Raw genomic sequence first — 22,855 nt, 5'->3', positions numbered from 1 at the left:
AAGTGTGCAAGGGAGGGGGTGTAGGGAGAAAGGTCTCTTTTTTGCACATTCATAATACACAAAAAAAGCTGCACATTACAAGATGAAACTTTCCAGGTGGCTAGCTTTGACTGCAGGATAGTCCTCATGCTAATTACAAAGAGAATGACTGAAAGAAAAATGAAAGAGAAAAATTAAAAATGACACATATTGTGATTAACTCATTTGTTTTGTAGGTGTGTTGTACAAAAATTCCATTGCTACCCACTTAGAGCAAGTTTAAAGTAACAATTTCACTTAAGTTGCTATGAACTACTATAATTACATAATATCAATGTTTTGTACTGCAATTCCACTAAGAATCTCCCCATAGAAGCTGCATAAGCTTTTACTTATGCAAATGTAAGGCTCGCAGTGAAATCAGTGCAGAATCTTATGAATCATTAACTTCAACCAGAAAACCAGGCTGGGGAGGTGGGGAATTGGCATGTGCCTCCATAATCTGCGCCTCTCTGCATGCTAAGCCGATACATAAAATAACCCAGAGCTTTTGGATTTCATGCAGGAATCCTCATGTTTTTTTACCTGATTTTTGAGTGAAGTGAGAAAAACAGTGCTTTTCCACTGATGCTGCTCATTATTACAAAAATAAGTGCCTGAAAACTGAGACATATCACTAGGAATTTAAAACCCACCTTTTATTTCTTCAGGTCCCAATCCAGTGTCAGAAGCTCTAGAACCTTTCCCCCTACAATGGATGATACAGTGCTTGCTAAACAGAACACTGAAGGCAGTGCCTAGCTGGTCTAAGACCACAAAATAACCACTGACTTTACATATTGTCATTGCTGCCATATACTGACCACACCTCAGCTCCAGGGCATCAAAGTTCAGATTTGAAAGTCAGCTATTCTTTGAGCCAAAGGGGGAAAGGTCTAGTTGGTAGCCAAAAGCGCTAGTAAAAACATCTGTCAAGCTACCAAGGAAACAGGACAACTATTTTTTCTGAGTTCTGGGTGTTGCACAATGTGTTTCCTTAATGCTCCAGAAACTACAACAGCTCTACTACAACTTACTTAAAGCTCATCAAGTAAAAAAAAATGGATACAGGGCGCTGGTGTTTTATCCCTTGTCTTTCTCCAGCCGTACACTGCTATGATTTATAGAGGAGCACGTACTACAGCAGATATTTCTTGCCCTGTTTTGGTTTCTCAGAAGAAACTGTCAGTCCTATATTTGACCCAGTACTTGCAAGTTAACATGTTCACACTCATTTTTGACAGGCTTTGCTGCTTACCTTTGGGCTATCTCACTGACTTGCAGGAAATCAAACTATGTTCCCATGAAAGCTCTCTTTCACCTGTATGATATTTGGCTTAACTCCTGAGGATTGCAGTGCCCCAGATTTGCTGAATCCAGCTGGATATTCTTCATCTGATCCTTTCTTATTTGCACCCTTGCATGCACTATAGTTCAATGACTGCAATTTGAACACTCCCTTCTCTCTGGCTGAATAGTCCCCAACACACCACCTTCCTGATGTGTAATCACCCAGGAGACATAATCATTCACTCAGAATAAAAATAATTCTCCTACCGTTTGCTCCTTGCCTCCTTTCTGCTCTTTTCTCTGATTTATTACACTATATTCTTTATGGAAACATTTTGACATCCATCCCCACTGTTCAAGTCTTGTACCCACCCTTCAAGGGACTGCTTTGAACAGATTATGGCCAGGATGAGCGGCTATCTCACATGCTCGCTCACCCTTTCATTCCCATGTCATTTCCCCCACCTCCTCATTATATCTCTGAGCCTTTCCCCTCCTTCTAGTTCAGCTGTGCCTGTTGCCCCTCCTACAGCAACCAGCAGCCCTACCCTCCCTGTCCCCTCTAGGACATGACAGAAAACATCTCCTGCAGCCTGTGCCCCCCAGGCCTGTATCTGTGTCCCAGGGTCCTGGAACATCCCCTGTTCCCCCAGCACGTAGCCCCATGTGGGCAACTGCAGTGCAGTGCTGACCCACGGCACAGGCAGAGAGCAGGGACCGTTAATGCAGTGTCATTGAATTCCTTCAGTTCCCACCTTCGCTGTTTAGTTAGACTGCAAGAAGTATTTAGTGAGCCGGAGCACTGAAATGATTGCTCTTTAAACTTAGTCAAAATTACTGTGAAATTCCTTAATTAAATAGTTCAAGCTGAGAGGCAAAACGCTTTCCAATTCAGGCATCACAGGGCCCCTCACTGCCGTACCTTCCTTCTGGTCTTTATTGCCACCTTCATTTTCTCCTGTTACTCGGTATGCTGCCTGTTGGTTTGCTTGTTACCAGGAGTGCCCCCCCGACCGCTGACCCACCCTGCACTGACAAGCAGAAAGCTCTTTATGCTGAGTATTGATCTCGTGGATGCCCCAGCCTGGAGTGGAAGAGCATCTTTAATTTCTGACTCCCTCGGGGACATTTGATTCAAGAAGGATTTTCATAGTGTGCCTAGACTTGGTAAGTGGCTGCTATTCAGTAACTGCTGGTTGCAGCTCTGAATCTGAATGCATGCTGAGGCCTTGCGCTGCTGTGGCAATATGCTGTGCCCTGGGCGATGTGTTCCGTGTGTGTTGGCAGAGGGCTGAGCCACAGGCACAGGATGTGCCCATATGGACTGTTGTGCTCTTGGGGCACTGCTAGACCTTTTGCTGATAGACCACAGAAAGGTTCCCACTTGTTGTCTAACTGGGACTTCTTTTAGACCGAAAGAACCAGCTTCATTGTTTCTCAGGATGTGGCAGGTCAGTTTGGAAACATTTGGAAATACCAGCTCAAAGACATTAGATGAGCACCTGATAGAGGCCACAGACACAGCTCCGCTGTGAGGGCCTGGCTGCACTGTGCAGTCTGCGCTCAGCAGGCTGCGTCCGGCATGCAGCACTCTGCTCAGAGAGACACACAGCCCCCCCTCATTCCTGCCATAATCAACTCAGGGAAACTTCAACCCAGGAGATCGCTCTAGACTTACAGCAGAGCTAGAATGCAAGTGCCTCAGTGTTCCCAGAGGCCATTTGTCAGCCTGCACAATAACACCAGTGAGCAAGTCTTCTGAGTCCATTAAACCTGGCTGTAAGCAGTGGATACACACAGCAGATCAGTGGATGTTAGCATGCCCATGGCAGGTATCCAATACTTGTGCAGAGTTGAGAGGACACCACAAAATCAGCTTACATTCAGCTTTTGAATTCACAAATGATTTTTATAATTACAACCAATTCCAGCATAATCCCATGCCTGAAACCATTGCATTCTGCGGTACCTGAAGCAGTGCAAACAAATTTCTACTTCTGGCCTGAGGCCTCCTCCATCACATGCTGGTGGGATGAGCAGGACTCCAGGACTCAGGGTCTGCTGCTGCAGGACATTGCCTTCAGCCACAGGTGGGGACTAATAAACCAATCAAATAGCTCAGTAAAAGCAGGTTCCATTTAAAGGTACCATACCATGCTACCATTCTGGATGTTCAATGTGCATTTATTAGGGCTGAATAAGGAGTAGTTAGATAGCTTTTCTGCTTTAAACCTTGTACAGAATACACTTCATAATTTGACTTCTTTCTCTTTTTTTCTAGAAATTGAACATGTGATTACTAAAAAAACTGTGCTTACAACAAAGTTTTAGGAAAGCAGAATATTTGAAAAAGAGGTATATGTTTTCTTTATTAATATGGTTTGATTTATCAATTTGTAAACTCACTGCTTCCGCATGAACTTACAAAGCAGATAAATTACTTTAGAATTAAGTTGACAGTGCATGAGGATGAATTGCTGATACTCTTTCTGGCTGCTGACAGTAATTTCCTACGGGATGGTCTCCTGGCTGAGCAGCTAATAAACAAGACTCAGAGCAGCAGAGACAGAAATGAAGATAAACAAATGAGAATTAAATCAGCTACAATAATAATAATCTTAATGCTGATTTTGTCTCCTTCTGGTCTAAAACAAATATGTTTGTTTTCTAGACTGGTGTTTATTTTATTACCTGTATTTTTCAAATAGCTTGTCTATGGGAAAACAGTGTGTCTACTCACTAAGAGTCACAGTTATTCCACCTTGAGAAAAATAAAATGATGCTTTTAAAATCATCATAAAACTCTTCAATTTACTTAAAGTAAAAGATGCAAAAATGGAATTGAAATGCTCTGCTTTGCATACCATATAAGAATAGCTTTACTACATTTTCCCACAGCTCCTTACAGCGCTAATTTTTTAAAAATCTTATCACTACTTTCATTATTTGCCAGAACCCATTACTGTATTGAGCTGTTTGCAACTGCTGTGTCATGTACCTCAGAGACCAACTAATGCACAGGCAGTGACAAAAGAAGGATTACAGCAGTGACGTTCAGGTAGACAGTGTGGACAACAGGCAGTCATTGCCAGCATGGAGAGGCCACAACAGACTGCTGTCACAACTCACCACTGAACAGGTACTTCTCTGCATGAAAGGTGGGGACATAAAACAGGTTAAAAAAAAGGGCATTTCCCAATCCTGCTTTGCAGGATGTTCCTTCCTGCTATAGTGATGTACATCCTCATGTATCTTGTGTAAACAGTTGCTGAACATGCAAACCAGGAAGTGAATGTTAGAAATCATTGCATTATTGAATAAGGAATCAAATCTAATTTAATTAAGAGATAAATATACCCTTAATAGTAAACAAATGTTGTCAGGTGACATCAGTGGTACTTGCACACTTTTTCCATCTTCAGAGTGCTTTAAAAACATTCTCATTTGTGCTCTATGTCTCTTTGAAATAGAAAAACAAGGCTTTCTTCACCTAGGAAAGGAAACTGAATTCCAAGGACTTGACCAAAGAACACAGAAAGTCAGTATGCTCAAAATGTATGCTATCAATAACATCATTACATCGCTCTCTCAAAGGTTATGGTTTTGCAGTTAGGTTGCAGGAATTTAATGGGCAGAGAGCTGAAAATTATGACCCAGCTGTATGACCCCTCCAGCTTCAGTCTCATTCTGCACTCTACATGAAGAATGGGGAAACGTTCTTGGAGGTTCAAGTAGTTACTATGAACTGCTCTGACTATAAGTGAGATGTTTCCAAAGAAATAAGTTTAAGATGATCCAGATACTAACAGCATGCATAGATCTGTCTTCTCATGACATTACCATCACAAAGTCTTTAGACAACCTCAGACTTGCAACAAAAATTAGTGTTTGTGTTGCCATTTTAAGATTTTTTACTTTAGTAAGTCTAAAGATTGCAAAGAAAGTATTGGAGAAGGAGGGGCTTGGCACTAGATGATCTTTAAGGTCCCTTCCAACCTAAGCCATACTATGATTCATTAAGGCAATGTGGAGCTTAGATGAACTTCTAAAGAATTCCACAATAACTGCATTATTTGTCGGAGAAGATATGGGAACTCAAAAAATCCCAGCTCGGGAATTTCCCGTTATCTTGGAAACCTACACATTTTAGGCATATTGTTCCCTATTGCTGCATTTTGTGCAAGCATCAATATCAGTGAAGTAAAGGCTGGTAGCAATCCCACCGCTCACTTTGAATTGAACAACTGCACAAGAGACACAGGAAATCACCCCTTGATTTCTGAAGAGATAAATTGCAGCTGCCAAACCCTGTCAAGATCCACTTGGAGTAAGATCTGGTGTCTAATGCATTTCTGCTGGTGGTTATTCTTTCTTAAACTTTCTTTTCCCCCAGGAAAGGCATATCTGCATTCCAGCTGCTAATGAAAAAAGGGACAATTTTGAAATGTTTAGTCACTTTTACATTGTGATTTTTACTAATGTCATGTAGGAGTGACAGAATTCTTCAGTTAACATAACTGAAAAAAGAAGGGGAGGAGAAGGTGGAGAAAGTCTACATAAAATGGATTTATATTGCTTTTACAACTGAATTGTTTTCAGTATAATGTCACGTTCTTAGTGTGGGGGATTTTGCATGTGTCATGAGTCTACAGATGTTCTTGCACACTGTGTGCAGCTGCACTATTTGTCACGGGCAAATTTAATAGCAAGATGCTTGCTACATGTTCCCTCTATTCTTAGTCCACAAAAACCACAGAGGGAAAAAACAGTGCCTGCTAGTTTGCTTGCTTCTCCTCTTTACACAGTCTTTTCAAATATTTCAGAAACAAATTTGGAAACACCATCTTTCACACTAAATTCCATGACACCTGCAATTGCAGCTCCACTGCCTTTGCTAGAATGATTTTTAGACTGATTTCTTTGTAATGTTTCTAATGCTAATGCATTTTAAGCTCCTGAATTGGAATGGGGGAGATGTGAGGAAGAGTTTTTCATTATAGTGTGGGGTTCTTCAAGAGTCAAATCCTGCAAAAGGGAGAATACTTTCTGCCAAATATGACTATCCTCTGTTCTCACTGACTGCAGGGGAAACTCAGGCGCCCTCCGTGTCCACACTCTGCAGAGCCAAATGCTGCCAGACTTGTGCAAACTCAGATGAGCTCTGCTGCTCTTCTAATCTTCAAATCTGCTTTGGAAATGTTCTCTTTTCTAAACTTGCCTGGTCTAAAGCCAGTGATGAGCATACCCTTGGGATCCAGCTTCTTTAAAAACTATTCAGGCAGCAAAGCAACCTTTTCTAAAATTAAAAGAAAACAAAGTCTAAATTCTTCTCTTGCCTAGACTATAATGTGCTGGTTAGAAGCAAGAGAAGAAAATGTAGAAAAGGCAGTGCAAGCAGAAATTTGGACTTCGCAGCAGAAGGGAAACTTAAAGCTGAAACAGGAGCACATCGAACCGAACTGGCACAGCATAACACTTGAGAAGAGGGTACAGCTGCAGAACAAGTTAAAAGCATTCCACTGTCAAGAAGTATGTGAGCAAAAGTAGAAGCCATAAATGAAAATTACGAATTTAATTATGGTATCTCCTACAGTAGAAGACAGACACTGCCATACGGCGCTAGAGCAGCACAGGCTGTGGCAGGCAGCACGCCAGGAGAGGCCGAGGGAGCTGCGATTCCTCAGTCCTGAAAAGGCCGAGGGGATGGCAGGGATTTATTGCTGCCTAAAAATACATCATGGGAAGCTATAGAGAAGTCAGAGCCAAATTTTTCTCAGAGGTGCACAAGGGCATGTATTTAAAGAACATAAAAGCAAAGATGGTTCAACAAGGTATAAACATTTTTGTGATGGAAAAATCAGAGTTCTTAAATAAATTTGTGTGGTACTGTATTGGATATCTTTTAAAACATCCTGAACTTAGCACATGCTGGAAACACTACATATATGTAAGATGCATAATCACATACCAAGTTGCTAGAAAAGTTCTTTTTGTTACCAAGAAGGTGATCACATAATTTTGGAGATATATACAATGAGTGTTTCTTGTAATAAAAATGTGCATTTATGAACACAGACTACCACAGAAAATGGAATATTCCAGTGAGACTTTCAGAAGAATGCCAGAAAAAAATATTGAAATATGCAATATATATGTGAAGACATTAGTTTCCAGTCTTCACGTGATTGCTTAGCTCGGAAGTTAACTATATATGATCATGGCACTTCTTCTGTTTCTAAGCAGTCTATAATCATATGTGTGGGAACTAGCTGTGTTTGTATGCATTCCCAATTCCAGAGATTGTGGACTACCTCACAAACATTCCTCTGTGTGTGTGAGAGGTTTCTATCTTAGATTGAAGTGTATGATTTTAATTATCCTATACCCTCGCAGATTACACTATGGTCTCTCCCTATCCCTGGAGGCATTCAAGTCCGGCTGGATGTGGCTCTGGGCAGCCTGGTCTAGTGGTTGGTGACCTTGCACATAGCAGGGAGGTTGAAAATAGATGATCATTATGGTCCTTTTCAACCCAGGCCAATCTACGATTCTATGATCCTCTGTAGCAGAAATGCTAAGTGAGGGCTTGAGCCAAAGATTGAGTACCTGGTGGGAAAGCAGGGCCAACCCTGTTTTATGATGACATGATGGTACAGGGCCTCGGCAATTCTGTCTTGGCCTAAGTAGATTTTAAATTCTTTTGGCTGCATGTAGCTGTGAGGTACACGCAATTCAATTAGTTTTAATTTAACTTTAGTTTATAATACAAACAAGTGGTTTTTCCTTGTGGATTAAATTGCCTATGGCTCTACAGTAAGTCATGGAAACAAGAGTGCAAACACAGAGGATGCAGATCATAGTCATTCAGTCACGGTGAGCTTCTAGTGTTAGAAAACATATAAAATAAAATTCAAGAATACACCAGACTGAGGAAAAAAGCCATCCCCCCAACCCCTGAATATCATGCTAGTCCTGGTGATGACTTACCATACTCCCCCATTCCTTTTGAGAAATACTAAAATGTCAATCTTAAGACCCAAAGGCACACTGGAGGAGTAAGCACAACACAAGAGAACAGGGAAATTTTGTCTAACAGTTTCAACTCTATTTCATGACATCTTCCTGTATGAATTTGGTAATTTTTACTATTGGACTGTTGAAAACCTTAGACTAACAATAAATTAATAGGTCCATATATACAGTATGTTCCCCTTTGCCAACAGGAAGGCATTGAGTATAGTATCTGAAATAGACTCGAGGTGTTAAGAGGAGGAGTTAGAAGGCAAAACAAGCACAGTAAGACACCAAGGGTGAAGGACCTGACCACTACCTAACACCACTGTGCACCACTGTTTGAAAGATAACAGCATGCCTTCACAGACCAGTACAGCAAGGATCTGCACAGGCTCCATTTATGGCTCCTTGCTGTACCTTGAAATGTTTACACAGCTGATTGCCTCTGCTTGGCCTCTGGAAACCTCCTCAGGCAATGGATGTTGGTCTGAAATGCTTCCTGCAAACAGAACTTGCTCTCAGTCATTCCAGGCTGTGTTCTCACTGAGGACACAAAAGCAGGATTTCTCAGAAGCTGCTGTTGCTGGGGGCACCTCTGCAGGAACAGCTGATTTTCTCACCATCCACAGCTCAAACACTGGCAACTACTTCTGCTTTCAAAGAAGCTCTTCATACTCCAAGTGCTGCCGCCGCATGTACATATTCCTTCTAGAGCAAGCTGAATGGGAAAAGTATTCTACAATGATCTCTGATTTAGCTTAAAGTGCCTTCTTTTCCTTCATTGCATTTTGTCTGTGAGAAGTGCGCTGAGTCTTGTGCAGCTGTGTTCTTGCTCTTATTTGGCACAGACCTCTGAGTTTTGCATCCATACCAAGAGTTTCCATCTTCCTTTTGAAAGGAGTGACAAACGGGTACAGAGCAGGGGAGCTCAAAGCCTGCAGGGATGTGAGTCAGGACAAGGAGAAAAATATTAAGCCAATGAAAAAAGCTGCCTTGGTGCCCAGTGCATGTGCTGAGAGCTGGAAAGTGAAAACCCAAATGGAGAAGAGAAATAGAGGACAAAAATTCAGATTCAACTGCTGCCCTTTTTTGTTTTCAGAGCACAAAGTATCAGCTATTCCAAGCCATAAATCAGCTGACCAGTGAATGCCTGCCCACTCTCCTTATAGTCGCCTACAAGTCACCTACAAATGTGCACAGGAGGACATGCATGAGGGCTGCCTCAGGAAGTGCTGAGCCCTTCTGCTCCTGCTCAGACCGGGATGCTCAGCGTAATCAGCACCACACCTGATTGCATCTTGGTCTTATTTAGCGTATTTCTGACAGCCATTTCCAACTTAGGAAAAACACATTACATTTTTTATATAGAAATTAACTGGGGTTAAACCAATTTCCATTGTCAGACGTGCCATTCTTTAGAATAGATCTAGTGTTAAATCATGGATGTCTATGGGGAGTTCCCTTGGATTATTTGATCAAATTATGTACTTTAAAGTATGCTTCAAAAATGTCATCCCAGCGTAGGAGGAAAAGAAAGAAAATAAGGCAAAGAAGTGAAGGGAAATTTGGAGAAATGAAATGTTGTCTTTTGTATTTTGACAGTGTAGACATCAGTAGGTTTGCCAGACAGATCTGCTCCAGACTTCAGATACATCTTGAGGAATGCATGACTAGCACAAAAAAATCTAGTCTGAAACACAAGCTACTTGCTAGCCATTTTCTTGACTCTGTCCTCTTAAACCATTTTTCTGCGTTTATTTACACTGTAACAGTCCATACTTCTCCCATGCTTGAGGTCCTCCCCTAGTCCCTGGGGAGCAAGCTGGGATCTGACAACAAGTTCTGGTGATGAAAGCACTTTAAGTAACATGGTGGGTAGGCAGCACCAGGAAAGGAGAAGAAGATAAGTAGATGAAAAAAAATGAGAAACATAAAATGATGGAGTATAGAAATCAAGAGAAAATACCACTGAAATGGTGAAAGAGCTGAGACAATGAACATAGTGGTTAATCATTACCTTGCTTTGCAAACATTGCATTGTAGCTGCTTTTCCTTCACCGATGTCTGCTACTGCACCCCGTTACCTTCACCAGTAATAAACCAGGCATAACTGAGCGTAACGGAGGGATCCACAGCTTCTTTGGCACCTGCAGGGAGTTAGGAAGAAAAGAAGTTTTCACTGTTTCTTTGGATCTCCAACTGAATTTGCAGGACTAGAAGGTGTTGGGGGAGGAGGTTAATGTTGGGCTTTAAGTTGGAGAATACAGTAAATTTGACTATGAAGCACAAGATGCATTATACTTTAATACTGACTATCTAGCCTTACACAGCACACTTGATTTTGCATTATTTTGATGATATATTACAACACCAAGTAATAGAGACTGGTTTACTGAATTTAGTTTGGAGTATCTAAACATCCTTCCTCTCATTAGATTTTCTTTCTGAACCCAGCACCTAAATTTCCTTTGGTCATGTTCCACACCTTGTCCATACGCTCCTCTATCAGGGAGCAGAATAATACCAGGCAATTAAGGCACTTGCTCATATCCATTTTATCTGCAGATCTTGGAGGTGCAAATAAAACATGCTGGATGGGGAAGAATTGCTCATGCTGTTAGTGCTTTAGATCACTTGATAATCTTTTTCCTGTGTTAGTTATTACTGAATGAGAATAAGATACATGTGTGCTAGGGCTTGGAACAGATGGCACTTCTGTAAGGAAGGAACAGGGGCAAAGGGGCAGCAAAGTTGAACCTCCCCCCTTCCCCATCTTACCAGGATTCATTGTGTTGCCCTCCTGTTACAGTTGGCTGTGACTCTTTCTTGTTATAAAGATATGTCAGAAGTTAGGGAGAGACAGATGATAACCTTAAATCCTTTGCTGCATTTTACCAGGAATCCTAAAAAAAAATAAAATAAAAGCCAGCTAAGGGAGTTGGAAAATGTCAGTTAAGCATTACACAAAGAACGTGAAGCATTTGTCGACCTTTCCTTTTCCTCCACCCTTCTCCTCTAAGATGGATTTAGTAGTAGTGTGTGCTCTTCTGCTATGAGTGCTTTCTTAAAAATAATTTAGATGCTATTGTCTATCTGCCACTTGGAAAACATCGCTGTTTCAATGAGACCCTGCTGCAACTGAAAAAGGAGGGGTTATTGAAATGCCTCCAAAAATGCAACAAAATTTTATTCTTTTCCTTGTCCTCTGAAATGCGATGTGTTCTTGCCTTTATAGTCTTCTATTTTTATTTTTTTTTAATTGTACTTTTGTATTCAGGGTCTTTTCATTCCTATCCTCCATTTTACAAAGAGTATGTGCATGGTATTAAGAGCTGAAGGCAGAGATGAGAGGAGAAATGTTTTGAACTGACTAATTTGCAGGCAAGAAATCAAGCTCTTGTAAGGTGGTCCCAGGGGTATCTTCGCCATGAACACTATTTGAAATGACATGTAATCTCGTGCATTTCAAAGGCAAAACATTTCCTATTCTAAAGTATCTTCATGAGCCAGGGTTGGTTTACCTGTTCCCAGAGAATAATAAATCACCAGAGACAAGGAAACTCCTTTTCTCCCCTCTCAATATTCCTGTTCTTTTTCAAAGGGGCAATTGCAGTCAATAGTTTATTTCTCTCCTATCTTTTGCTGCTCTGATGGCTTATAACTCTGTGGTCGCTTCCAGTATATAGCTGAATGCACTTTTGGATTAAATATCAACTAACAGTACAACCCTCTACAACACAGCAAATAATGGTGCAGAGCTCCCTTTTTGTTTTCTACAACAATGGAAAATTTACATCTGGCTGTTACAGTCTTCTAAATTTTTAAGTTTTTCACCACGTATCTTTGACCTGAAAATTTCTTAATAGGAACTACTCTGCATCTAGAGAAATTTGAGTTCAGTTAACCTTGGAATACTGCGTTAATATCCTTTTCGAATACAATTTACTGGTTCCTGTCTCGTTGGCATAGTAAAAGCTTATACACAAAAATCTACACTTAATTTGTGAAAATAGATATTTCAAGAAGACCCTCACATTCAGAATTTCTCCCTATGTTGGTGGAGGTTCAATTAATTGGTCTTTGCACATTGATCATCTGGGAATTAAAAAAGGACATCAGCTACAACTAAAATCCAAAGCTTTGGCAAAAATAAACACAGATAAGTAAAGTATTAAATTTATTTCCATTAATTTCATGGCTATTCTGTCCTAATGCATTTAGTTAGAAAAAAAAAAGAAGTGAATGTTTAATAAACTCTCTAAATTGACGTTGACCACTATTTCATCAGCTAGCTGATTTTCTCACTCTGCATGGAGAGAAATTAGCGTGCAGCATGCCTTCAGCCACTGAGCCATCACTATAATGAAGATCCTACACAGCGTTTTTAAAAAAATCAGGACCTGTGCTTATACTCATTTTCAGAATCCATATGCTCATACTGAAATGTGCTGGCTCTATGTATTAATTCTTCAACTGCAGATAACAAGGAATAAATGTTGTGACTCGGACAGACATACTGAAGGCTCCTAGAAAGAAGCAGCAGGAGCACTGTGGTTACAATATGTCCTGAAAAGAGAAATTTCTGGAAGAATGAAAAGCAGAAAGTTCATTCCTGTACCTGACAATGACATGAGACAGCCGAAGGGCTGGCACGGCTGGGGCTGCCAGCTCACCAAGTGTTAGTCAGTCATGATAAAATATCATGCCCCAGAGGTAGGTCTTACACCTTACCTGTTGCTTTCCCTGAGGCTCTGTCAACTGTATTTCTTAATTTATGAGGTTTTTGTCCAAATGTAGTTTGGAGCATATTGCACAAAGAGAGATAAGGCAGCATCGGCAAAAACTTTCCAAGAGGGCAGTGATGCTCCCTGGCAATGCATCTCCTGATCTGGTCCCCGTGTCGACTATGAACCATGATATCAGACCCTATTCCTAACAATCATAAGAAAACACAGCTTTGCCCATTAGAGAAATTTCTACCAAATTACATAGTAGCGCTTAGTACTTCTGGTCTTTATTCTAACTACCACAAGCAGAGAAATGAGAGAGGCCTTTCCATTACCACTGAGTGCTGTCACATGTTAATGCACAGACGGTGTTACAGCTGGAACGCACACTATCTGATGAAAGTTGCAGTGCTTGACTCCGACAGCTGCTGGGGAGAATGCTGCCTGCTTTCTGAAACAAGAGGTAGCTGTCTGCTCTTCTCCATTTTGCTAGAGCAAGCTATCCACCTTGCATAAGTGCGCTCGAGCAACAGATTTGACCCTACTGCTAGACAAGCTGAGAACCTGCTACACCTCCTTGTAGCAAACCACCTCTTTGTGTCAGCCTAAGGACTTTGTTTACTCCCTGTATGCTCTGTAACCTCAGTGAGACACTGATCTCATTTTCTCTTCAGATTAATCAGCCGTACATTTACAGCATATGCATTTCTGCATGCATTGAAATATTTATCTAGGCTATAGGTAGGGACACGTTAGCAAGAATCAATTGCTCCACTTTTGGATTGCTCTTCAGATACAGCAGCATTTTGCTGATACAGAACGCCCAGCCAGAAAGGGATTCAATGTCCTAGCTCTGCTGGTTTATTGAAACTATGTTTTTGAGGTTTTTTTTTTTTTTTTTTTAAACTTTAGTGTCTCACGTGCTGCATACCACTTACACACGGCGTGTAGAATACGTGCTTGTTGGAACACTTCATTATCTGGCTGGAAGTAGTACAGTATATTGTTCTGTTTAGGGAACAAGTTTGAATTTACCATCGACTGGGGAGAAGTTCACAATGTATCATTGGGTCAAGGACAGGAAGCAGCAGCAGAAATAGCTATGGAAAAAGCATCAAAAGAAGGCCACTGGGTTATACTTCAAGTAAGTCAAAGCTCTTCATTACATCAGTGCTGCATTGCAGTGTTAAAAACCGAAGCTTTTCAAAATAATATGTGCCTAGATGAAAGAGTCCTAAATAGCGATTTAAAACTTCTTTTGTCTTCTCCACAAGAGAAGCACATAACTTCATAGTGAGGGCTGTTTATGTGAGGAGCACCGCATCTCACATAAAATATGAATTGCAGCTATCTTCTGCACAGGGACTCCGCTAACGTATTTTCCCAAGCAGATGATATTTGATTTACTAATTTATTACCCATTAAAAAAAATCCTTCAGTAAATAAATGTGTAACAAAAAGAATTGTTACGCTGTATAATCAGATGAGTAGATACAAACAGGGAAGATTGCTGTCATTATGCAGTATATTGTGCTAAACAGATGCACATGATTTTTTTCAAATTTTGTGCAATATCAAACCGCTTCCTTATGGCTGGGTTTTCTTGTATCAATAAAATGTTTCGTATTTCAAATCAATAGCTCACTGGGAAGCCCATTTTTTCCTCCCTTCTCCCCTTCCTCCCTCCCTATCTCTGAATATTTATTTTGCAGCAAAGCGGTTTGGCACATTACAGAAATTACTGCAGGAGCCCACTGAAAGAAGGCACCGTGTGATCGGTCCAAGTGCAGGGAGCTGCCCCTTCTCCTGAACAACATCTCGCTCTGGAGGGCATTCTGCAGCCCTAGCTGAGAAGCTGCTGCCTGAAGTGCTGCCTGACCACCGTGCTGCAGTGGATCTTTGGCCAGTAACACAGCAGAGGAATAAAACTTGAAAAAAACGTGATTATTAAAACTTCTCACCGCAAAGCCACTCAAAACAGTGAAGCCAGCAGCAGGATGACAAAGCAGAATGCATTCCATTTCCTAAAGGTCTGCATGTCCTAGAGTGAAAGAAAAAAAAAAACACAACAAAACAAACAACAACAACAAAAAACAAACAATCAAAAAAACCACCGAGAAAACAGTTCTTTTAGTTCTAAAGCCCAAAGACAGCTTCTGGTTAAAAGCAGGTTTCTGTGCACAGGAAACAAAGAATTTACAGTCATCACAGATAATTACTATAGTACAGAATAAGGCTTTATTTGGGGTTAGCCTGGTTTTAATTGGATCTTTCCTGCAATGCAAGACTGTGCTGCTGTGCCCCTGGAATGCTCACACGGTCTGAGGGTGCCCTGGCAGGGACCCAGTGGGGGAACCATGGGGTCACGGTGCTCAATTCGCTGTGCGAGGGGCTGGTCCCATATATCTGGATCATCTCACCGAGGGAGGAATGCACTGCCTGCTGGGCTTTTACATCTTCCTCTGTCCTCTTTAACCTTTGTTTTGGAAGGCTTTTAATAAAAACCATTTTTGTTACTGAGCCTTAAAGATACACATACGCATGGGTGGAGGAAGCGGTGATGACAGGTGAGGTCACAGCGAAGACGAAAGAACAGGGGCTCTTTAGAGCACATATCTGTGCTGCACCGACCAGAATGTTAAGAAACTCACCAATTACCAAAAAAGAAATTGTTTTTCGCTTGCCATTTCAACACCACGTTCGGAAAAGCTCTGCCAAAATTAGGAAGGCTTTTCCTCTTCAATAGAATAAATTCTCTAAGCGACGCACACAGGACAGAACAGCCCGCCGATCGCGCTCAGCGAGGACGGCGCCGGGACGCGCTGCTAAGCGCACAAAGAAACCCGCCGGCTGCGAGCACGGGCACGGCACCTTTGTCACCAACTTCTGCCGGCCGCTCCCTCAGCCCAGTTCCGCACCACCGTACCGCCGGGGCAGCCGCGCCTCCCGCCCCGTCCCGTCCCCGTCCGCCGGAGGGGGGCACGGCCGCCCCAGGCCCGTGGCGGACGCGGCCCGAGCGGCGGCGGCAGCGCGTTCCCGGAGCCAGAGCGCCCCCTGCCGGCGTCACGGGCCGAGGCGGGCGCCGCCCGGCCTGGGCAGCGAGCCGGCCCGAGGGCGGCTGGGCTGTCCCGCGGGGGAGCACGGCGGGGAGCCCCGGGAGCTCCGCAGGAGCCCTGCTCGTCCCGGCCAGCGCCGCCCACTACCCGAGTGCCGCAGGGAAACCTTCAAGCGGGGCTTTTGCTCGCCCCTCCTGGTCTGGCAGCAGTGGGATCCCTGGTTGTTCCCCCAGTGCTGGGACACGTTGTTGGAGCAATGCCAGCAAACGCCATTTTCTCCCAACCGGCACTTCTCGTCCGAAAGACACAGGTGTGGCGCGGGCAGGAACCAGCCCAGAGAAGCCACAGATTCGTGGTGCCAGAGGTGGCCGCAGCAGCCCGTGTCCGTGCCTGGAGCCGGGCTGTGTGCCTGCAGAACACAGCGGGGCATCGAGCAGCCCGTGCTCCTACTCATTTGCGTGGCCCCAGCTACACCACCTTCTTTGGGAAATTACATTTTAAACGCATTTAGCTATTCACTAAATCAGCCCCTAATGCACTGCAGCAGTGACCTCTGATCTCCCCTCAAAGCACTGAGACACTGTGTGATGCTGCCAGCACGGCTGCGGCACCGACTGAGTGCCCACAAGCGATAAAACTACTTTGGTAAAAACAAGAAAAACGAGGCAAAACAGCCCTCTCCTTCCCAGCCCCGCGGGGCCATTCGTGGCTACCACTGCCACATGCCTGCATTCAGAATTACACTGGATGGGGCTGGGAGGCAGGGTCAGCAGCAGCCAGCACACGCATCCTTCTGTGCGGCCCGCGGGTGCCTGACAGCCCCATCCCCACCAGAAGACACATCTGCCATCCCACCTCCTCCTCTCCCATCTGTCCCTCCTCCCTCTCTCCCCCAGCCCTGAGCAAGGCAGGTGCAGAACGCCGCAATACCACGCGGGCGCCTGGTACCCACCCTGTCCTTGAGGGAGTCAGGTGGGAAGGAAGGCCCTGCACTGCTTGGCCACCAGCTGCACCGGTGGGCAACCACCCGCCTGCCCTCAGCCGCCAGTGCCTGCAACAGCTCACCTGCCGCCAGCCCCACGTCCTGCATCCCCAGCTGCCGGAGCCCCCGCTGAGCAGAGGAGAAGCATCTGAGGAGGGAAAAGGAACAAAAGAGCGAGATCAGAAAGAAGCATAAAAGAAGGAAGTGTGGTGAATAATAAAAACAAGAGGAGGAATTTTCCCTGTGTTGGGGGGGGAGGGTGCTTTTTATAAAAGCTTTTTTTTTTTTTCCTTCCCCCCCAGTTTCTGCAAAAATTGTAACAATGCACGCACTCCTTTTCCCCTTCCCATCCCGCACAAACCTGTTGTTATTTTACTTTCATTATTTCACTTTGTTGCATCAGAAATGCTGAATCATAAAATGGGGGGGTTGTGAAAATGGTGTTTATCTTACAGGAAGGAGCCCCGCGTGATTTTAAAGATCCCTGTGCTGCCGCTGTTATTATTATTATCATCATCATCCTCGTGCATTTGGCAGGTTGAAAGGTATCTCAGAGCAGCAAGAACACAGCAGTAATTTAACATCCCACAGCAGCGCTTTAAAAGCATCAAATAACATTTTGAATCTTAAGTCAGTACAAGTGTAAATAAATGGAAGCACTCCCACATGTCTGTTGTTTTTAAACTCACAATGATCCTAAAATATTTGCCTCACGGCTCTGAGCTGCAACAGAATTTCAGCTCGCATATACACGTGCGTGTGATATTGAATTAAAGCATTTGTCATTCTTCTCCATAAAAGGCACAGTTTGGCTCTCGGCAAACCATTTGAAATAGAAATTATGATGATGATACCACAGCTCCATTTTATTTTACGGTAGCATATTGATCATCAAATAGACAATGTGTATATTTTTGTAATAGTCTAAAAGATGATATTCTGCCTTTTTATTCTACGGTCCTTATGCTATTACTCGCTTTCATTTCAATAAAGGACGGCATTTTGCAGAGATGCTACCATAAATTGCTTCATTTAATAAATTGCTACACAGAATAATAATGTTACACCAGAGAGCAGCACTCGGTAATTTGGAAGAAATAACATTTTTCTTTTAAAACATTTCTGTCTCTTTATTTTTGAATTAAAATCCTCTCTCGGCTATTTTCTGACTGAAGAATAATCTGATTATTAGGAAATTCTTTTTCTTGCAAGCATCGGAATTTGGGTGTGACATACAGAGGTTAATTAAAACGGGGAACAAATTAGATTAATTTCTATGGATATCAGAGTGATATAAAAGTCTTGTTCTCAGCAACGACTCCGTAACAGAACAGTCTGATTTATGCCTAAGCAGGTTGCTATTCTGCCTGGTGAGGACTGCCACTGGTGTCGCGGTGATAGGGTTTTTATTATTTCTTTGACAGGTTGATAGGAAGTCAGTGCTCGCTTCTGGGTTTGCAGCCTTTTCAAACCTGGATTGCAAAGGTTGCCGTAAGAACAGGGATGAAAAGCTGCCTCCCCAAAGCCCCAGCCGTTACGGCCCACACCCCAACGCGGAGATTGCTTCTGCAGTAATAACTGCAGACAACCTGCTCCATACGCTATTAGACTGCAATTCAGATACTTGGTCACTGGGAAGGAGTCTCCCAAGCTGAGGAAGACAAGGTCAGTCACAACACAGAGCAGGCGGCACGCTTGTCACAAGATGGTACGAAATCTCTGGTTTTATGGGGTTTGTCTGTCTGCATCTGTGGCCACAGATTTCAACTGAATTAGATACTTTCATACCTGTTTAGTTTTGTTTTCTTTTTACAGTGATTTCAATTCAAAATTTATAATGTGGGAAAATGATCTCTAGCATGCGTGAGACATAAACACACACGGTATTTTACACTGCACAGAAAAACTCTTGCTGGCGTGTTACAATGCATTAACAGAGCTGAGCCACCGAGTGTCCTTTGTCAGGTTGCAAAATGCCACTTTTTGCAAACTACAATGCAGTATTTGCTTCTCCCACACAGAGGTCTCCCACTCCTCCATCTCTCTCACACTGTGACATGAAGGCAGTAGAAACTACTTACGCTGCATGAAGATGCACAAAGTTTAAACATCCCATCAGCACAGAACTGGGTGCACAATCGATCCTTCCTCAAGGTGAGAGCGACCTAACTGATGTAATGAAAAAAAAACATTAAGGAGGTAGTAACAACAGATATTTTACCGAGGCAGCAGCAGAATGTTACCTGAAATAAACCAATCTGTCTGCAAGAATACAAGACTGGAACTGCTAATATATCAGGTAAAGCATTTTCTTCAAGAATTTAATTTGTGTCTGAAGATGCGTGTGCTTTGCTTTACTCGTCTCATGGCATTTCTTATTTCATTGAATTAAGATGTGTTTTTATAAATTCCCTCCTCCAAACATATAACTTGTCTCCGTGTGTCAGATGGTTTAATTTGTATTAATAAAGTTACTGTGAAAGTGCTTAGGAGATTGAAACTTTCTTTCTCTAGAACTTTGGAAGCAAAAAACAAGGCCCTCAGTCATTCTGTTGCTCTGGTGTTTCAACGCAGAGCAGGAGGTAAGATGGGGATGCTCTCTGCTGCCATGTACAGCACGAGTTTGTACTCATGCAGGGCCAAATTTCCACAGTATCTAGCAATCTCAAACAGCCAAATCTCAAACTGCTGTACTATAATTTAACATACATTCCAATCATGAAATTGGGCAAACAGCTTCCTACACATCACTGGTGATTTGCACAGACAATCACACCACATGCACGCATAGCTGTGGTTAACGCATGAGATTCCAGACTAGGCACAGAAAATAAGATATTTTTTTGAAGGGCTATTTTTTTTTTTTTTGGAGGTACCTCCTTTTTTGCCACCTAAAATTACCTTCCTTTGGATCTTTAATTCAGAGTAATAAAACAGAGGCACTCAAATGGCCATTAGTGCAGGCAAGGCAGCAGAATGGTCACTTGATTGCGTGCACAATTTTCTGTGGGATATCTAAAAGCAAGTCAGTAATTTGGCCCTTGATCATTTTCTCCTTGAACATATGCGTAGGTGGGTTCTTCTGTGCATGTGTATATCAATTACTATATCATATAATTTCTTAATGCAATTAGAGTGGTATTAAGAAATACAGAAAGCCCAGAGCCACACTCTTGCTTTTCTGACCGTTTCCCCCTTTTAAAAAATAAATGACTCATGCCAGTTGCAAGAGCCAAGATATACTTTACACTTGACAATTTAGCTACCTTATGTGTTTTTACTGGAGAAAAAAAAAGCCCTCTATCATTTATCATGTCATCTTATCACAGTCTCTTTGTGAGACGCAAATAGCACACTAATGTTTTCTTTTGTTAGGGTGAGTTGGCAATCTCCTCAGAGATGGAGCAACTACAGACAGCTCTTTTTTTTTTTTTATAATCTTCCTGACACTTGGATGAGACTGGCTTATCCATCAACATACAGTTGCTCAGTGGTAAGTCGCATGCCAACAGTCAATCAGTATGGATGGCACTTCTTGTCCATCATAAAAAATAGAACAGAAACTAAAGATTTTTTTTTTTTGGCAAATACCTTACTGTCTTGCTTAACCCAGAATAGCTTTATATCATAAACTGATATTATACCTTTATATCATACCTTTATATAATATCATAAACTGATATATATACCATTGCTTTGAAAAGCAGAAAAAGCCTTGCATTTACCTCACCAATTATTGCAGAGTTTGAAAGAATTCTCTAAAATTTGCATTCCTGCTTCTTCCTTGCTTGCTTTTTCCTCGAGCTGTGCGTGCTGATCAAATAGGTTTGGCAAGCATGGCAGCATGTTGTATCTCCTACTCAGTAGGCTAAGCTTGGAACCTCAGGAGTGGGCACCAGCAGAAGAACCATCAACAGTGCAGCCTGCAGTAGGAACAAAGAGAAGTTTTACAGCAAGTAACAGGGTATTCATATTCTGTTCATCAGGAACTTAATTTATTATGTGCCCATCTGTCTACTCTTGGCAGCTGCCTTGTAATACCAAAAGTTAAAGAACAAACTGAAAAGCCATCCATCACCAGCAAATTACTGATTCAGCTCACCTTGGGAGCTTCTGGGTAAGGCTAAGAGCCACTGGCTGCTGGAGCTTACCAGGGCTGAAGAGCTGACTGAAGAAGTTGTTCTGCTTAGCACAAAGATGGGTACTGCTAGAAGGCAGAGCAAGCTCATACTGTGGAGATCAGCTCAGACTTGTGCAAGATCAAGAAAGGAGGAAGAAATCCTATTTGGCAGGAAGAGACACTGTGAGAAGTACCAGAGGTATGTTGCGGAAAGGATCAATCAAAGCTTTATGGAACGAAATGCTCTTTTAGCTTCCCTTGATAGAAAAATAAAGCACCATAGAGATCCTGTGATGTCTGTGATAAATGTATGTCCTGAAGACAGAAAGCGTTGCCAAGGGAATATAATGCAGTAATGCTAAATTACGAGCTGTTTTCATGAAGGACAACACAGCTGCTTTCTCTAAAAACAAAATGTATGGGGGAGTCAAGCTGGACCTTATATCCCTGTTTGGAAGAGAGAGGGTGAAAGTACCCACTGATTGCATAAACGCCATCTTGCAGAACTAGTAGGATTTGAGGTGACAGATTATCCTGTGCCATCATGTACAAAATGCAGTGAGTCACTAGGGAGCAAAAACATTGCCAGGAGATGTTGTGCTCTGCAGCTGGCCTCTGAGACAGCCTCCTTACTGGGATGGGAGGCAGATGGGGAGGGACAAGGGAGCAGGCGGGCAGGAAGTCTGCTGCCAGCACCAGGTCACACACAGACACGGGCAGGGGACAGGCCAGCTCTGTTTGACCACCCATCCTGTGGGCCTGGGGAATGAAAGGAAAAAAAAAAAAGCAAAATTTGGATTACTGTCCACTTAAAATGACAGAAGAAATAGTTGTCAGTAACAGGAGCCGTGAGCTTCCCACAGTGTAGGATGTCCTCTCTATACCACCCTGCTACACAGACTGCAAAGCACGAGGTGGCCTCAGCCACTTTTAACAGCCTTCCCTCCCTGTCTCTTATATACCTATTTGGCATACCCCTGGCTGAGACATCAGAGACAAGCCTTGGATTTTTAAGCAGATGCCATTTCAAAGTAAGGCAAAGGAGTGAAGAGGTGAAGGGGAAAAAAAATCTAAATGCATGCACAGTTCAAGCACTGTGGGCTCAAAAAATGTGTCAGAAATAGCACAAGTGAGTGATTAAATGAAGGATGCAATGTCAGATCACCTCATAACATCAGATCTTCAGTTTGCCTTCAGGATCGTTCTCCAGGTTTCTGAAATGAACACAGAAGAAGAGCGCAGATGGAAGAGAAGGATGGGAATCCTGTATCACAGGTCATCCAGCTTTTGGAAACCTGCAAAAGCACAACAGTGGGGTATCTTAACAGAGGCAGATCTGTTAGGTTTTGTGCTGTTGCTGCATTGCCAGGCAATGGCTGGAGCAGGCTGAGGTGATGGCACAGTGCTGGAGGATTTGAAGAGAGACATTACATGCAGAGGGGAAGAAGTGCCAAGGTTGTAAGCAGTGGGGGAGAGGGGAAGGGCAGGAAGTCATGCAACGCATGAGCTGCCAGAACAGGGGATGCTCATTCTCCCTCTGGAATATATTCATAATGCATAGATACAGGCTTAGAAACTATTCCATGAAAGCTCAGGGTTATGGCACCAACTCCCTTGCAGGCTAGGAAAATGCACACATGAAAGGAGA

The 22,855-nt window shown here is 42.8% G+C and overlaps 1 long non-coding RNA gene across 2 annotated transcripts; it reads right to left on the bottom strand.

The window, feature by feature from the left end:
• Nucleotides 1-2: 2 nt before the first annotated feature.
• On the bottom strand, nt 3-19,440 carry LOC116232845 (uncharacterized). Of its 2 annotated transcripts, XR_016468282.1 has the most exons (7): nt 19,169-19,440; nt 17,171-17,235; nt 15,011-15,090; nt 14,085-14,149; nt 11,101-11,225; nt 10,340-10,469; nt 3-9,257 (listed from the first exon to the last, which is right to left on the bottom strand). It is a non-coding gene; the product is annotated as an uncharacterized LOC116232845 (long non-coding RNA). The 2 variants fall into 2 exon arrangements; XR_016468281.1 differs by lacking the exon at nt 19,169-19,440 and having other exon boundaries at nt 17,171-18,177.
• Between the last annotated feature and the right edge of the window lie 3,415 nt (nt 19,441-22,855).

The sequence above is a fragment of the Phasianus colchicus genome, chromosome 7 (assembly GCF_987193195.1).
Source record: "Phasianus colchicus chromosome 7, bPhaCol1.hap1.1, whole genome shotgun sequence".
Taxonomy (NCBI): domain Eukaryota; kingdom Metazoa; phylum Chordata; class Aves; order Galliformes; family Phasianidae; genus Phasianus; species Phasianus colchicus.
This window is presented reverse-complemented; position numbering and strand designations above follow the sequence as displayed.